The sequence below is a fragment of the Pezoporus flaviventris genome, unplaced genomic scaffold (assembly GCF_033815535.1).
Source record: "Pezoporus flaviventris isolate CSIRO_AGI_PZ_B2104156 unplaced genomic scaffold, CSIRO_AGI_Pfla_v1 ptg000002l, whole genome shotgun sequence".
Lineage (NCBI taxonomy): Eukaryota > Metazoa > Chordata > Aves > Psittaciformes > Psittacidae > Pezoporus > Pezoporus flaviventris.
In genome coordinates this window covers 12,529,898-12,542,097 of record NW_026892550.1, presented here as the reverse complement: position 1 = coordinate 12,542,097, position 12,200 = coordinate 12,529,898, and the positions used below count along the sequence as shown (strand labels likewise).

Genomic DNA, 12,200 nt, shown 5'->3' with positions numbered 1-12,200 from the left:
AGTAGCTTTACTGTAAAAAGCTTCCCTTGTCCAGAGAAGCAATAAAGCATCACAACTGCGAACTTGTCATAACCTCAGTTTAAATTTTATATTTATGTCTTTTTAAAGAAAAAAAAACCTGACATAAGTATCTTCTCCAACCTCGCGCTACCCCAGGTTCCATTTCCCTCTCACTTCTGAGTGAGAATTAACATTTCTGTTGCTCTAATGACAGCCCACTACTTAGTGGCATGACACCATCTCAGTCATCGCCACAGATCTATATTGAGCACAGCAAATTTATTCATTAGATTTATCCTATGTTTATTAACAACCCATCTCAGAAAAAGAGTCAGTGACAAAAAACATCTGGAATAAACATAATGGAAAACAAACAATATAATATATTCCATCACTCCAGGGTAATTACACTGTTTGGTGCAGATACAAGCGACAATTTATAAGCCGAGCTCTTATTAAAGGGAAAAATGAGCTGTGCGGGGAAACACAAATCAAAGTAACTAATCAACACAGGCAACACAGTCAGGGATATAATAGCCAAAGTATGGCTTCATTCCTCATTCTTTTAATTTCATTCTTTCATTCCTCCTTTTTTTCAATCTGGAAGACCTGCTGGGATGTTGCAATACGTTATACATTATATCTACTTATGCAAAGTTGCGGAGAAGCATGTGTCTGGCTGTTGTCTTATTTTTCACCAGCTACAGCCTGCGACTTTAAACACTTCTCTTGTCCTGTCATTTAAACTGGGAGAAAGGTACACTGTCCCAGGCACCAATTTTCTCTGAAGGCAACTGCTCTCTTTTAGGATATAGTAAAAGCTGGGAATTAAGGAGAAAGTTAGAAAAAACTGGAGTTAGCTAAAAGCAATGCCAATTTGATCTAAACCGAGTTCTTGTTGAGTGAACTGATTCAACAAGAGAAAAAGGAATAAGATCTCTCCCTCCCTTGCAAGCATCTGAACAACACATGGCTGCTGTCCATGATCTCTTTCAGCTTGGAAGCTGGAACTGACTCATTAGATGCATCTGTTGTCCCCAGGGAAGCAAGAGAAAACACTGGCAGCAATGAAGAAAAGGTGGTAGAAGCCATCTGAAGCAGAAATTAGCCAACCATCCTGTCTGCATTAGAGCATGAACTTCAAGAACAGCATTAGGCACCTGCATGAAAGCTGAGCTCTCAAAGACAAAGCAAAGAGATACAGTACTGTAGAAGTAACACACTGTCAGTTTAGGGAAATACACGCACAATCCGGAAAATACCACCTCAGGGAAAAACTTAAGACCTCATTACAAGCAGGGGCAACAACCTAACGTTACAGTGAAATCAATATGAACAAATAAACCCACAACCCTGACCACAGAAGTGTGGTCATAGCTTCCATAAATGTTAGCAAAATATGATTTATATAATCCTACCCTGAAAAATTCCCTGTCAGTGAGGAGGGTTTTTAACTCCTTCTGTGACAGAAAAAAAATGAAAACAGAGAGGGGCTACAATGAGCAGGACAAAGATATCAAAAGAACCATGTGTCACTTTATCTGCCGTAAGGAGGGATATCACCCTAAGACCTTCAGGTTCCTTTCTTGCCTTCAAGGAGCCAGGGTCCTTTCACACTTTGAAAATATCCATGTAGTTTGAACATCTTCTTGTCTTGGCAACAACATTCATGTCATGAAGAGGTATTTCATATTTCTCCCTGAACTGTTTCTTGACGGAACAAGGACTAGTGCTCTGTTTCAGGGTGCTTTATCCCTGAAATGTAGCTTGTCCTTAACCATAAAGTAAGCTTATTCTCAGCAAGACTGATAATGAGCAAGTTTTTTGTCATAGTTCTTGTATATGAAAAATGTTTAAAACTCTGTTTCTGTTCTGAGGAAGAAATAAGTGTGGCATCCTTTTCTCCTTGAAGAGGTGATGTCATATATATAGCCACATATATGTGGGATGTTTCTTCATTGAAGAAGCAAGGTGCAAAGTTAGAGAAACATTCCCCCAAGAATTTTGGCATTTCAGTGATTCATGAAAGCCAAAAAATGCATTGTTAGCTGTGGATCCATCTCTCCAGACCCTTATTGCATCCTCTGTAGTAGCATGCAAATCAAGATGACATAGCAATTGCTGATTAACTCCAAGTGTGATATTCACAACATAGATGCACTATTGGGATGGTCTTTGGCAACACCTTCACCCAAGCATCTCTACACACTGTCTGCTTGAAGGTATCATTCTCTTCAGCCAGGAGGATGAACATGAGGATGACTCTTTCCCTCAAGTGGTGAGTCCATGTCTGCTCCTAAAAGGCAGTGTATTTAAGCCACCTGCCAAACCCCACATATTGTCTTGATTTATGTCTTTTTGTCCTTACCTGCCAAAGCAGGAATCTCAAAAAGTTGTTTTTGTGATTCCAATCTGAGCTGTAGGAATTTAAATAATGTTCAGAAGTAGATATAGATAAAAGAAATATGGCTACCCTTTTGTAGATTATGAAAATCCAGAAGTATCTTGGGTCTATCAAATAATTATAATCATAAAATACCATAATTACCTGTTTATATGGATTCTAACTTTCTTGTTCTGTGACATTGGTGCTCAGTCTGGCTATGGAATCTGAACATTTTCCTTCCTGAGCAAGAAATGGACGTAAATACAGAGCATTTTCTTTAAGGAGCAGAATATAGCAGCCATGGTATGGTCAACCTGACATGGCCATAAAGTGTCCAAATCTTCAGCTTTGTTACTGTGAATTATTCTGCCCTTTTGGGATAACTCAGACACTTGTGGTGTTGCTCTCTTGAACCTTGAAGATTTATGTAATCCTTCAGGATTCTCTAGTCTGGATTTTTTCTTTTGAGGGAGGAGGTTCAGGGGATATGCAAGTGACACTGTGCAGGTTGGTGGGAGGTTGTTCATGTGCTGGGACAGTGACCAAGGTGTGCTGGCAGTGCCATTGGAGTTGCACCCATGTGATGCTGAATCTGGTTCCCCATTGCCACAAAATAACCACAACAGCCCCAATGCTCTCTTTTGACTTCCAGCACTGTCACATTTTCCCACATACCCCAGCAGAGGCTTTCAGTGCTGTCAAGGGTCTGAATTACTGATAACTGCTAAAGTCTATTTGTGGTGAACACTGATTTTTTTTGTCAATGTTATTAAGGACCTTGCAGGGACAAGGTAGCTGAGATACTGATAAATTACCAACAACTCCTCAAGGCAGAAACTACTTGCTAAAGCATCAGCTGATAAATAAAAAGGAAGATGAAGTTCAGAGAAATAATTATTTTAATTACCACCTCGTCTGCTTCACCATTAGATTAGAAATAGCTGGACGCAGATGTTACATGAATGTAATTGCAGATTTCAGGAAGCGTCTTAAAAGCTGCAGAGGAGACCTTGAATATATGATAGAAATAATTCCCTCTGGACTATGAACACAAGCAGATTTCTTCTCTAAAACTACATGTAAGATATCAAGTATATTACTTCACTGTTCTTCAGAAATTGGCCATCGCTCAAAGATAGGCTGCAATAGGTTGACAATATCTGTTCAGCAGGTTCATTTTCCTACAGGCAGAAAGACCATTTCATTGCAACCCTCCATTTCAGCAGCTTGCTCAGAGCAGCTTCCAGACTAGCTTTCCATCTGCAAATGGGTATGCCACTGCATTGCTCCTTGCCAGCCAAAAGCTTTTCCATTACAGGACTCACACTAATGGTAACTGGTTTTGGCCCTTCATACTGGTCAGCTCTGCATATTTTGCTACTTATGGTCCTTTGCAGTCAGTTTTGCTGATTGTCTTGTAGAACAGTTAGGTTGAGAGCTTTCTGTTGGGTTTGTTTCTACATCTGACCCTATGGGAAGACTATAGGCACACAGCAGGATGGCAAAGATTAAAAGCTATATTCTTTTTGTCTTTATGAAGAAGCTGTTTGTTTATGGGGGCCATGGATGGACTCATATTTCCAGAATTCAGGTAAAAACACCTTTAGTTTTCTGTGTCTTCTCAGAATTCTAGTACGATCTCAATCCAACAGTTACTGAGTCTTGCCTCAGTCCTCACATCTATAAGCCCAAGAAGTCGTATTCAGAGAAGTAAACCCATATGTGCTTAGGTGTTGCACATAACAGACCAGTAATGGATAGTTGGGCTCCACAGAGAGAAAGGGATTTTGGGACAGATTACAGAATTCTGGCACGCATCAGCATGTAATTCTTTCCTATCATTGCAAAGATTTATTTAGGAGAGCTTGTCTCTGAGTTATGTTGCTGTCAGGTAGCAGAGTATTGCCTGCAGTTTTCAAAGTATTTGAACACTTGCAGCCTTTAAACAATTAGAATTGTCAGAAAGAAAGACAGCCCATCAATCAGAAGTCTTCATAACTCCTCATTTGTATGTAGATTTCTAAACCTCATATTGTCAAATAATAGACTCTAAAGTAGAACCCTTCAACAATTTCCTTTTTTTTTATTTCCTTTTTTCTCTCTCTTTTTTTTTTCCTTTTTTTCTTCCTTTATGACTACAGAATTAGATACAGATATTAAAACTTTTGATGTGGAACTGAAGGAACTGCCCTCTGGTCAAATGGTTCTTACTCTGGTCAAATGGTTCTTAATCCACTTTTGCCTTGTGTAGTGACCTGTCCCAGAAGATATTTGGGTGGGGAAACCACCATGAAATAGAATCATAGAATAGTTAGGGTTGGAAAGGACTTCAAGATCACCTAGTTCCAACCCACCTGCCATGGGCAGGGACACCTCACACCCACCCAAGGCTCTGTCCAGCCTGGCCTTGAACACTGCCAGGGATGGAGCATTCACAACTTCCCTGGGCAACCCATTCCAGTGCCTCACCACCCTTACAGGAAAGAATTTCCTCCTCCTTATATCCAATCTAAACTTCCCGTTTAAGTTTTAGCCCGTTACCCCTTGTCCTATCACTACAGTCCCTAATGAAGAGTCCCTCCCCAGCATCCTTGTAGGCCCCAATAATGAATAAATGAATAAATAAATGGATAAATTAATAGCTATTCAAGGCAGTAATTAAAGAAGCCATTATCCTGCGGCAACAGACTACAAGGGTCAGCAGCCTGCATGCTTTGCTTGCATATGGGCTACTTTGTTTCTACCTGCAGAGATGAGGATTAGCCACTGCAGTTTGTGCTGAGCATGCCATCAGGCCCTTCTCCATCCCAAGCCTTTTCTTCTTCAGTGAGGCTGAGCACCAGCCATGATGCTGTGGAGTGAAAAGAGGCTGACTTGAGGTGCAAAAAGAGGAAAACCTGTATGCTGGGGCAGCCTGGCATTAGGGGTTACTGCATTCTGAAGACGTGAGAAAGGAAAGATTCCTACATGGAATGAGGAGAAAGAAAAAAGAGAGGGAAAGAGAATATCCTGCATCACCACTGAGCTCTTCTAACACCACTCCAGCACCACCAGCCCTTCAACAGCTCTGCTCCTTATCAAAGATGGAGTCAAAAACTCCAAAGCTTGGTCAAAATGAGGCATTTATCTTCTGTCAAGTCAGGCTGGTGCCTTGTGTAAGCACTGAGTCCATGCAATAACATATCTTGTGTTATTATAATTAACAAAGCTTTTGACAATCTGTGCCATGATCCATTCTTAAGATAAACTCATTCAGTTTAAACAGTTCACAGGCTGTCACAGAGAGATTTCTTTAAAAACCAAACTCTTGAAAGTCAGGTGGAGAGGGAGTAAATGTATTTTTTAGAGGAGTAAATGAATATCCAGTAGCAAAACATTTGGGTGAGATATGTTTATCTAGCTTATTTTCCTTGAAAGGAAATCAGAGTTATCTTCTTATTTGAGACTTATTCTTTCCATTTGTGTTCCCAAGTTTATTCCTGGTTTAAGATCTTATGTTCTTAGAATCTGTGCTCATCGAATTTCATAGCTGTACCTCCTGAAAAATGAAATTTTAGAATAAGGAAGATCAAAAGATTTTTTTTCTCAGTTATTTCCATAGGCACCACATTATTTCCTCTGGGAATTTCTGCAAGAGGAATATTTCAGCCTGCTCCAAGTATTCATTAGAGTGAGAATGCAATTCACAAGTGGGGCAGCTCCTTTGACTCTCTTTGTTGCTTGTTCACTTTGACTGAGCTCAGCTCACATGTAGTGCATTTCACAGTTGGTTTGTACCTTGAAAACACAAGCTGAGTAATGGGGTGAAAATATCTCACAACAAATAATCCTGAAAAACATACGGTTTATTATTTTGCAAGCTAGGAAGTGACATCAAGCATCCAGACATGGATACTTTTCATTTAATGAATCAGTTCTGCATAGTAAGAGAGTACATTCCTCCCCGTAAAATATACACAACAAAGTATTTAAAGATGTTCAAATTCAAAGCCATAACCATCTGCTTATCACAGACATCTGTTGCTTCAAAGCAAAGGACTATATGAAAGGTTCAGAAAGCTTTATTGCTCAAAGGATGAATTTGCCAAGAGACTAATGGTACACATGAATATACATAACTTCAGAAAATGCAACAAACTGCTGCTTTCTCCCTGGAGTGCAGTAACACCAGCCAGGTATGAGAGTTACCTCAGCTCCTACCCACCTCCGTACTGAAAATTAAACTTTCTGCCATTTTCCAAACACTCTTGAAAAAGCAGCATCTTCTTCCTCCCTCAGCAGAGGAGTCTGACTTTCACACCAGTCCCCCGCAGCTCTAACTTGCTCCTGCCAATGCACCTTCAAAATGTGCTGCTATCACCTTGCAAGCTTCTTTCTACAGAGCCTTTTCCCATTCTCGCTCAGGGAGGTGAAACCCCAGCTTCACTGGGAGCAGCATTCTGTGTTCTCCACAACCCTGCATGTCTATTAGTATACTTGCTATTTGGCACACAGGTGTGGCAAGGAGACCTTCCCATTGTCTTTCATGAATCATGGGCATCTCCCTTAATGGACAGTGCCTCTTTCCCATGTGGATCTTGCATTGCCATAAATATGAAAGTCAACAGGAGGGCTGGGAGGGGTCAGAGTCTGTGTTCCTCTGAGCACTTGATGCAAGAGGTGACCATGGTGATGTGTCTGCAATAAATAAGGTTGGTATTGCCCTGTGGGTATGTGCCAGATTTCCACTGTGAGGGTTGGAGGGCAAAGTTTGCGCCTTTCAGACATGTGGGTCTGGAGAGGGAAGGAGCTGCTGAACATTATTTGGAACTGGTAAAAAGTGAGAGCCACATGTAAGGTGAAAAGTCAGAGGGATTAGACGCTTTTAGAAAGGCTACAAGGAATGCAAGTGGCCAGAGACTCTCCAGACAGGAAGATACTGGGAACACTGAGTGCATGAAACTTCCGTCTCAGGTTAATACCACCTGTGGAGCTGGTCAGTGGAGCTTCCTGGCATAACAGCCAGTTGTCATACATTTATCGCCCTATCTGCAAACAGGCAGCTATCAAAAGGGTAGGGAGGACCTCACAGACAAGAAGTGAAATTTGGGATATCAACACCTGTCTGCCAATACATACGCGAACTGCATAGCGAACAGGGAAATATTTCATAACTGTAAACTGCGTCATGAAGCTCAGAGGAAGTTGATCCATCCCCTGCAATAAACTCCAAATAACCGTACAGAAACCTGATTAACTTAAATATGAGCATGAACATCAAGATACATTTCTTTTGTCATTTCATGTTCCTCTTAGTCACACAATCTGTGACCACTTAAACCTCAGTTTAAAGCTATAAAATGCCACAAGTTCAATGTGGGTGTTACACACCACTTTTTGGTTCACTGACCATGCTTTTTAAACTGCCCTTATGCTCTTTTCCTTGCACAGATTCTGCATTTTCCTGCCAGCTTCCCATAGCAATCAGAATAACAAGATACCAAAGAAATCAGAGGTCCCTGTGCCAGTCACAGAGAACAGAAATGGTCAGCAACCAGAAAAGCAAACAGAGCCTGCCCGAGCCACGCACAGATTCTGCTCCTTACACTATTCACAAGCAAAACACTTCTAGAAATGTTAGTTATTTATCGTGCTGACATACACACGTTATTGAAAACAACAGGAAGATAACAAAATTAGTAGTGTTAGGAAATTCATCTCAAGTTTTGATTATCTCAGAGCTTTTATGAGGCAAGAGAATATATGAAGTTTGCTTCAGCAAAAAAAAGCCTTACTTACATGGCTTGCAAGAGCTTCCAGCAGCTGGAGCCTCTGAATTGCAGTGCATGCAGATATTGTGCTTTGCTGAAAGCCCTCCCTTTAGCACTGGAGACAGCACATAACTCACCGGTGCTTTAGATTGGTAAATAATTTCCTTTAAAAGTACTCCACATGGGTTTTTATCAGTGGTGCACACTGCGAAGCAGGAAGCCTGCCTGGTGTTAGAAGGAAAGGAAGAAAGACAGAAAGAGTTCCCTCTCAGCTGAACAAAAAAAAAAAAGGAAAAGAGTCCTTGACCTCAACAACTAGAATAAATCTATGATATCTGCTGGCTCTTTTCTGAATGCATACTTGAGCAGTAACATAAGAGTGAGCGATCGGAGCACAGAAACTGTGGCACGCTGAGCTCCGTACCAGTAGGGTATGCAAGCAATGCGCCTAGCACAGGCACAGCAAAATGGAAACACAATGCATGTTTTCAGCCTTTATTTTGCTCACATACTTTAAAAGTAAAACAGAGATGATGGACTTCTCTATTTCAGTTCACAGCTCCCAAGTGGCAGCGCTCTCAGCTCTGTCCCCTCTGCTGAGGTTCCTTGTGTTCCAGATGAAGACTGCTGACTTTCTATTTCAAACCTCGATTTTCTGAGAATCTCTGTATCTCAGCCAGAAAATGTAACCCAGACTAAAGTTTAGCGTTTCAGACATCATAAATGCAATGAATTGCCTGCAAGCAAAATAAGTGGTTTTCAGATTTCTTCGTTTTCTTCAAAAGCTCTGTTTACTTCTTTTTTTCTCTCTATTTTTCCTTTGGTCTACTTAAACTTATGAAATGTCATAGAACCAAGCATAGCTTTTGGAACAAGTCCTTAGTAGAACAAATAGAGAGACAAATATGAAAAGCAAGATAATGATGTAGCTTAAAATAGGTTTCAGAGAAAAGAAGTTCCCTGCTCCATTGTAGAATTATATTTACAAGAATAAAGATGTTACTTTAAACACAGTCATTCGATTCCCAGACAATGAGGACAGAGGTTTTATGGAGAAGATGAAAAAACCCCAACATATTTTAAGCATAATAAAAGGAGTACCAAATAGATAAGAAAGAAAGAAAATCAAAGGCCTCATTCACTCCACTGTACTAATTTACAAAAGGGGGACAAAGGGAAACAAACTTAGAGTCTAAATCCAAACTTTAAAATAGTGTAAATTCAATATTCCTAGCTTTATGAAACAGAAAGATAAAAAACCAGACCCTCAAAACTTTTAATAAGCATTTCAAGCTTAAGGAAATAATAGCTTTTAATGAAGAATGATCAAAATAACCTATTTTTGTCTAGTGCGCTATTCCCCTTGTGTTGCAATGGACTTGAACAATCCCCTATGCAGTTTTCATGTGTGTTATCAAGGCTTTTCTTGAGCCTCAGACTTGAGTTCAGATTTTGTTGTTTCTTTTTCCTTTTTTTCAACTTTATTAAGACACTAAAACATCTGTACAGCTTCAAAGTTGTTTATTGGTAATTAAATTGTCTCTCCCAGTTGTAGCTGATGAGTAGCAGTGTTGAACGAGAGAAGTCTCGGTTTCAATTTGATTTCCATTTATATCTGCTTCCTTTGTCAAATACTGAAGCTTTAGGTGTTCAATGAATTAATTTTGATTCTTTTCAACTCTTCCCAGTCTTTTCCCCTTCCCTTTCTCCACCAGTGTTTTCAAAATACAAGGCACTATCAGACCACACACGTGTATCTTGAATTTCAAAGTATTGGCATTGATTTTCTTTTTTTTTTTTTTTGTTCATTAAAATTCATGTATGAAAGGTGTTGCTTTAAAACTTGTGTTGGTGCAAGATGATACCAAAACACGTTTTCTCTACACCGAGCTGAAGTCTCATACCTAAGGTTTATTTACGTGCGGAACTCAGGCGTGTTGGCTCCTGCTCAGCTGCACTTCCCTCTTTGCTAAGCCATCAGCAAGCACATGTTTTCTCTCTCTCTGCCAGTTCAACTTGTCTATTTTTAGAACATAACAGGGATTTTTTACTTTTAACAACTGTTTTAAGATGCTGAGGCCTTGTGACCTGGTTTGCAGGAGCAAGGCTTGGCACACAGGACTGCTCCCTCTTACCCAGTTTTCAGGAAGCAGCCCCATGAATGGGGCATATCAGGATCCCATCCAGATTTCTTTCTGTATCTACAGGAGGATAAACTTCAATAATTGCTTGTACATCATTACCTGCTTCTTTGTGAAGTGCTTTGAGACAAGCAGAATATCTGACTTCTGAGAACCAAACCTTGTTTTCAGTATGGATATGTGAAATGCACCACTAATTTGAGCACCAGCTGATTGGCCCCCAGGACTTTCTGCCCCAGGGATCTGGCTTTTGCTTGAAGAAGCAACAACACATCAGGCAGTGCAGCCCCCATGTGCGGACAGTTTCTTCCCCAGCTCATTTCAGCCACAACACAGCTGTGTAAGCCCTGTAAGCCTTGGGGCTCTGTGTTTTATGGTGGCCATGTGCAGTCGTGTCTCACAACTGGAGGCAGCTGGTGTCTGAAAATGTCATCTGCTTTACTGAATATTGAATATGCATTCACAGACATTTATGAAGGAGCTATGAAAACAGTTCCCAAGCTAAGGGTCACACTTACAATTGCAGTTGTGAATGTGAAAGTAGAAGCTTGGCCAGAACCCCAGGAGCTGTAACACAAATAGAAATGTATGAGACTTGTTGGTGAAGTCTATGTCATGATCTACCACATAAAAAATTTATAATCTTTTTTCTTCTTTTTGTTTCTAGTTCCCCTGATAGAAGTGTAGACCCTTATATGTAAATTCAAGTCTTATGTTTCTCATTTATCTTCCAAACCTCATGCAGATGATCAGCTTGCTGTGTTGCCTGCAGGCTGGAAGTGCTGCTCTGCTAGCATGACACTCTGGGTACCTCTGAGACCCTGAGAAAGCAGGTCCCTCTGTCTGATGAGGCAGTCCATTGAAACCACCTTTATCAGACTTTGTTTTGAAATTGTCTGATGTTATGCACAGCTTTAACAAATTTGGCCACCGAGGGATATACATCCCAGTAGATGTTATTTCCAAGGTCAGCTCATGAGGCTTTTACAAAGCCCACACTTAGTTTATGATTGATGCAACATACACAGAGCGAATGGGACCCACAAGGCTCAGTTTTGCTATTGCAAGTCAAGGCTGGCCTGGAAGGACTAAAACACTGATTCAGTGACAATGTCAGATGACATGGCAGGTAAATGTGAACTAGAGACTGTATTTCTCAGTGTAGTAAACTTTCACTAGCTTTAGATGGTTCATCTGGAGGTAAACTGTGCCATTGCCTGACTCCATGGAGTCACAGTGCTACCGAAAGACACTTAGACTGTTTCTGGGATCAGCCTGGGGCCACAAGTCCTTAAATACTTTTGGTGGAGTCGTTGAACTGCCATGAATCTGCCCAGTCCTTCCTGACTCATCTGATCCGTCCCCGATGAAGGCAGGCTATCTGCTGCAGCACTACTTTGGCGATGTGCACCATGGTCTCCAGTGCTCCAAGAAGATGTACTTGCAGAGATGCAGCATTAGAATAGAATTGTAGGAGTAATTTGGGTTGGAAGAGACCTTTGGAGTTCATCTCATCCAGCATCTGCTCAAAGCGGGTCCAATCAGCTGGCAGCTGCCTCTGCAGTACATGCCATGATGACTCTGTTATTCAGGGTTTTCCATTCCATAGAGCACACCTGACCTTCGTTACCTCCAAGAGCAAGGAGCTGACTTAATGATTGTGATCCAGAGGGAATTTGCATCTCTTATCCCAGGTAATTACAAATTTTGGTTATTGCACAAATGATCACCCAATCATTTGATTATACTTGTCTGGCATGGAAGCCAAAAAATAATAGCTCCTTTTACAGATGTGAACTAGGGCACAAGGATGACATTATTTGCCAGAGATTACACAGCTTGTTCTAGTAAGAAACTGAGTGGTCATCTCTCAGGGCTGGCATCCTACCTGCTGTCAGCTCTCTGTGCGTTCCTGCTATTAGC

The 12,200-nt window shown here is 40.9% G+C and overlaps 1 protein-coding gene across 2 annotated transcripts in view; it reads right to left on the bottom strand.

Annotated features, from left to right (window-relative positions):
• The window catches only part of LOC133277532 (complement C1q tumor necrosis factor-related protein 7), a 115,942-nt gene that overhangs the window by 92,627 nt on the left and 11,115 nt on the right, over positions 1–12,200 (bottom strand). Inside the window, exon 1 of one of the 2 annotated variants that reach the window (XM_061469469.1) lies at positions 8,165–8,426. The exons of the other annotated variant lie outside the window; for it this stretch is intronic. The gene's annotated coding sequence lies outside the window, so the exon portion shown is untranslated. Of the gene's footprint in view, positions 1–8,164; positions 8,427–12,200 lie in introns of those variants that run through there. 2 annotated transcript variants of the gene reach the window in all.